Here is a 6339-nt window from a genome sequence, read left to right as displayed (position 1 = left end):
ATGGTCAGTAGGTAGAAACAGCAGGACTTGGCAACTTGCTTGGATATAAAATTTCCCTCGGGCTTCCCAAGTGGCTCAGAAGGCACAGGATCTGCCTGCAATGTGGGAGACCCGGGTTTAATCCCTGGGCTTGGAAGATCCCCTGGAGAAGGGAATGCCTACCCACTCCATATCCTTGCCTGGAGAATTCCACGAACAGAAGAACTTGGTGGGCTACAGTCCACGGGGTCACAGAATCAGACACAACTGAGCGACTCACACTTTGACTTTCAAAAGTTCCCTTAGTTTCTGACTGGAAACCTGAGGGAACTGTGGTGTCTTTTCTTTAGATAGAAAATACAAGAGAAGGAGCAGGCATGAGGGAAATCCTGAGCCCCACTTACGTCATGTGGAGGTGACATGCTCATGGGACCCTGGCAGAGAGATCGTGGACATAAAATGGGTATATTGGTGTGGAGCTCAGGAGACATATCAGGGCAGGAGATACATCATTGGAGGTTACCATAGATGGGGATAGAGGAGGTTGCTCAAGGAAATATTACAGAGGAAGATGAGAAGAGGGCCCAAGGAAGAGTTCTAAGAATTCCATTTTTTTCTTTCCTATTTTGCCACACGGGGGGGGATGTAAGATCCTGGTGTCCCAACCAGGGATCGAACCAGCGCTCGGCCGAGTTCCAACCGTCGGACCGCCAGGGAAGTCCCTGAGAATTTCAGTTTTTAAGAGACAAGTCCCAGGTAGCACTAGTGGTAAAGAATCTTCCTGCTAGTGCAGGAGATGTAAGAGGAGCAGTTTCGATCCCTGGGTTGGGAAGATCTCCTGGAGAAGGACATGGCAACCCACTCCAGTGTTCTTGCCTGGAGAATCCCATGGACAGAGGAAGAAACTGAGATTAAGAAAGTTTAAGTAAGCCACTGAAAGATACACACAAGTAGGGATTCAAACTCTAATCTCTCTCTCTCTTTTTTTTTTTTTTTACTTTATTTTGCTTTACAATACTGTATTGGTTTTGCCATACACGGACATGAATCAGCCACGGGTGTACATGAGTTCCCAGTCCTGAACCCCCCCTCCCACCTCCCAACCCATATCATCTCTCTGGATCATCCCCGTGCACCAGCCCCAAGCATCCTGTATCCTGTATCGAACATAGACTGGCGATTCGTTTCTTACCTGATAGTATACATGTTTCAATGCCATTCTCCCAAATCATCCCACTCTCTCCCTCTCCCACAGAGTCTAAAAGTCCGTTCTATACATCTGTGTCTCTTTTGCTGTCTCACATATCAAACTCTAATCTCTGTGCTTGTGGGAAGTAGAATCAAGACAGAGAGAGACTGGGCTGGATACAATTTATGAATTCTATAAATTCCAGCTCTCCATGCATGCTAAGTTGCTTCAGTCATGTCTGATTCTGTGCAATCCTATGGACTGCACGGAGGAGCCTGCCAAGCTCCTCTGTCCATGGGATTCTCCAGGCAAGAATACTGGAGTGGGTTGCCATGTCTTTCTCCAGGAGATTGTCCCAACCCAGGGATCGTACGTGCGTCTCGCGTCTCTTATGTCTCCTGCATTGGTAGACGTGTTCTTTACCACTAGTGCCACCAAATGAGGATGAAAGGATAGAATGGAGTATATGGGTAAGCACTGGTAAGCCCTTTTAGTTATTTGTTCCTCTACTCCTAATAGGAGGACAGAGCAGACATGCCATAAAAGTTGGCTGAATTGAACATACACACACAATGATTATTGCCAAAGCAAATTCATAGAATGTCATTAAATATCCATTAATACACAAAGCATTAGAGGTATAGCTGAAACCTATTATTAAATCATCATTAGTTGAACAACATCTGCCCCGCCAAACTACTTTTTTCTTTAGTGGTTCTTACTTAGTCTGGCCCCACAGAAAAAGAAGCCCAGTATAAGCTGTATGTATTAGCATATTATTATATGAAAATAAGACAAGTGGTTCATAAATGGCATTATTCAATATCTGCAGTTACAAGATGGTTCTGTGTGTCTGCATTTTGAACAATAAAATGGTCAGAGATGAGCCTTGCTCCCTCCAGAGTCCAGAAAGAGAGATGTTTGGGTTTAGTTGTATTGAGAAAGATAACCTTGCCCTACCTATAACCCTTTCAAAAACCTCAGATATAGCACCACCTTTATGGCAGAAAGCAAAGAAGAACTAAAGAGCCTCTTGATGAAAGTGAAAGAGGAGAGTTTAAAAGCTGGCTTAAAGTTCAACATTCAGAAAACTAAGATCATGTCATCTGGTCCCATCACTTCATGGCAAATAGATGAGGAAACAATGGAAACAGTGATAGACTTTATTTTGGGGGGCTCCAAAATCACTGCAGATGGTGACTGCAGCCATGAAATTAAAAGAAGCTTGCTCTTTGGAAGAAAATCTATGACCAACTTAGACAGCAAATTAAAAAGCAGAGACATTACTTTGCCAACAAAGGTCTGTCTAGTCAAGGCTATGGTTTTTCCAGTAGTCATGTATGGATGTGAGAGTTGGACCATAAAGAAAACAGGGTGCTGAAGAACTGATGCTTTTGAATTGTGGTGTTGGCGAAGACTCTTGAGAGTCCCTTGGACTGCAAGGAGATCAAATCAGTCAGTCCTAAAGGAAATCATCCCTGAATATTCACTGGAAGGACTGATGCTGAAGCTAAAACTCCAATACTTTGGCCAACTGATGTGAAGAACTGACTCAACTGAAAAGTCACTGATGCTGGGAAAGACTGAAGGCAAGAAGAGAAGGTGACGACAGAGGATGAGATGGTTGGATGGCATCACTGACTTGATGAACATGAGTTTGAGCAAGCTCTGGGAGTTGGTGATGGACAGGGAATCCTGGTGTCCATGGGGTCACCAGGCTGCAGTCCATAGGGTCGCAAAGAGTCTGACACAACTGAGCAACTGAACTGAACTAAACTGAACCCTACCCTAAAGAGCATACTTTCAAGAGAGCTTCGTTCTTGCTGGAATACCCAGGACAAGAGGCAGAAAGATGTGGATGGCTGCTTGTTGGTAAAGAGCCCACAGAGAGATGAGGAGGATCTTTCTCATTGTATCCCCTTCAGTGACTTTCATGTCACTGTAACTCTATGCTTGGATCAGAGCCCCAGAACCAAGGAGACAGACCTGGTCTTGTTGGAACTTTCAGTAGTTGAAAGTCATCTCAGCCTTTCACATAGAGGTTGTTTTTTTTTTTTTTTTAAATTAAATGCCCCAGTGTAAATCTATGCTTCAAAACAGTATGTGATTCCACAAAAAAGTTAAGCATGGAATTACCACATGACCCAGAAATTCCACTTCTAGGTGTATACCCAAAAGAATTGAAAGTAGGATCTTGAACAGATAACTAAACCCCAGTGTTCAAAGCAACATTATTCACAATAGCCAAAAGATAGAAACAATCCAAGTCTCCACCAATGGATAAACAGGTAAATAAAATGTGGTATACTGTTACGGTGGAATATTACACAGCCTCACAAAGGGTTAAAATCCTGATACATGCTACAATATGGATAAACCTTAGAAACATTATCAGTTTAAGATAAAGCAAAATTCTTGAGATGGATAATGGTGATGGTTGCACAAAAATGTGAGTGTACTTAATGCCATTGAATTGTACACTTAAAATGGTTCAAGTGGTAAATTTTATGTTATGTACATTTTATCCCAATTTTTTTAATTGGAAAGAGGTAGAGTTTGGTGATAAGAGGTAGTTCTGACATTTATAGGCTGTGTGACCTGGGGAAAGTCATTTAGCCTTTCTAAGACTCAGTTTCCTCATCTCTAAAATGGGGCAGTAATCTCTACCTTGTTTGGTTGTCCTGACGTTTAGAGATAATGCATGCAAAACACCTGGCATCTTATCTGATATTGCATGAGTGCTCATTAAATAGTATGTTTATGAAGCTAAAAAAATACATATCCCAAGGACGATACATGTAAAAAACAAATTGACTTTCCAAAAATTTGAAGTTGTATACATAAATTATTTAGATAACTCTTAGATTTGCTAAAGAAAAACTGTTTAATATCAAGATAACTTATTCCAAACTTTAGCTTCACCATCATCTCTGGTTTCTAACTTGACCATAAGTCTTAGCAGTAAAATGCTGCCTCCCTGTGGGTCTGAATTTCTGAGCTCTGAGAGCCAAAGGATTATTCTGTTTTTCATCTCCCTTTGGGTTTCAGCTTACTAATATTTTCATTAAACATTTAATTACTTTGCCATTAAGCAATTATCTGTTCCATGCTCAATTCAAAGCTAAACAAGTGGAAAGATTTAATATAATTCTTAGAGTAAAATATCTAGGGTTGGAAGTAATCCCCAAATTATTTGAATATAGACATAATTTTAGGAAGACATTCTAAGGAGAAAGCAATTCCTTGTGTGCTGTTTTGTTAGGGAACAAGAAGGTTGGAAGCAGCAAACAGCTCTCTTCAGAGGAGGTCCCCACTGAATGAAGGTTAAAAGGATTTGCCCTTGCAGGACTCCAGGTCTCTAATTGGGACCTTCAGTTCCTGTAATCCAGAAAGATTGGGACCAGACGCTTCTAGATTATTGCCAAAGCCCACAGGTGACTCAAAAGAAAAAAACAATTAGTGTCCAAAAAAAAAAAAAAAATACACCTTCAGATAGAAAAGAGGTATTTAATGAAACCTGATATATAAGCCCGGCCAAGGCAAAGTGCTTAGTGAACATTCATCCATTAGCACAAACGAGGAAAGTCTATGTATTTCTCTCTTCAGAGTTAATCTCACTAAATATGAGGTTTTTCTTTCAAAGTTTATTACTTTGCCACTTTAAATGGAATACAAGAATGATTAGACCTATGTTTAAGAAAGATGGCTTTCTTCATAACTCCACAATCCTTAACAGTAATAAAAGTAAAAAGATATTATAAACAGCTAAAATTTCATACACTCTTGTTCCTCTAACACACAAAACCTGTGTGAAGCATCTAAACTCTTACAAGTGGATGATATCACTTGCGTGAGGATTCTGAAAAATAAAGCAAACTGGTAAATACAACAAAAAAAGAAGCAGACGCACGGATATAGAGGATAAACTAGTGGTTACCAGTAAAGAGAGGGAAGCAGGTAGGGGCAAGAGAGGGGTAGGGAATTATGAGCTATAAACTACCGTGTACAAAATAAGTAAGCTACAAGGATATACATACAACACAGGGAATATAGACAGTATTTCATAATAATTATAACTGGATAATAACCTCTAAAAATTGTGAATCACAATGTTGTACACCTGAAACTTACAAAATATTGTAAATCAACTGTACCTCAATTATAAATAAATAAATAAAAATCTTACAAGCCCATTAAACTGCAAGAGCAATCCAAGCAAGGGAGATTGGTACTGAAGTAAGGTTCTGGGAATAAGGCTCCACACTTACACTGGTTCTCAGCCTAGGCTGCACAATGTAATCATCTGAGGGATTTTTTAAATGCCAGTGCCTGGAACCCACCATGAAGACTATGGTGTAATTGGTCCAGGGACAGCCTGGGAACTGGGATCTTGAAACACTCCCCAAGTGATTCTAGACTGCAACCAAAGATAAGAACTTCTTTTCAAAACAAATAACAGAAGGATGGAAAACCATCTACTGCCTTCAGAATCAGCTACACACAGAATTTTCAAGGTCCAGTGCAAAATGAAAATGTGAAGCCCTTTATTCAAAAATTATTAAGAATTAGAGAAGAACATTAAACCGAGCATGGGGTTCTTCTAAACTCAGGGACCTGTGTGACTGCACAGGACCTATACCTATGAAACCAGCCTTACTTCCATTTTTTTTTTTTAGTTTATTTTTTAGAAATGAGTCTCTCTGAAATGGCTAGGAAACATGTCATCTTTCTCAGTGTGGTACTGGATTTTGTCTCTGTGTGCCTGCTCAGTGGAAAAGTCATTTCCAACCCTCTTGCGACCCCATGGACTGTATAGCAGATTCTTTACCCTTGAACCACCTCATTCATTTTGTCTCTGCTGCTGCTGCTGCTAAGTCGCTTCAGTCGTGTCCAACTCTGTGCGATCCCAGAGACAGCAGCCCACCAGGCTCCCCCATCCCTGGGATTCTCCAGGCAAGAACACTGGAGTGGGTTGCCATTTCCTTCTCCAATACATAAAAGTGAAAAGTGAAAGTGAAGTCGCTCAGTCATATCCGACTCCTAGCGACCCCATGGACTGCAGCCTACCAGGCTCCTCCGTCCATGGGATTTGCCAGGCAAGAGTACTGGAGTGGGATGCCATTGCCTTCTCCGCATTTTGTCTCTAAGATCCTACAAATAACTAAACTCTG

This window comes from Oryx dammah, unplaced genomic scaffold (genome assembly GCF_014754425.2).
Source record: "Oryx dammah isolate SB20612 unplaced genomic scaffold, SCBI_Odam_1.1 HiC_scaffold_26, whole genome shotgun sequence".
Lineage (NCBI taxonomy): Eukaryota > Metazoa > Chordata > Mammalia > Artiodactyla > Bovidae > Oryx > Oryx dammah.
Note: the sequence above shows the minus strand (reverse complement) of the source record.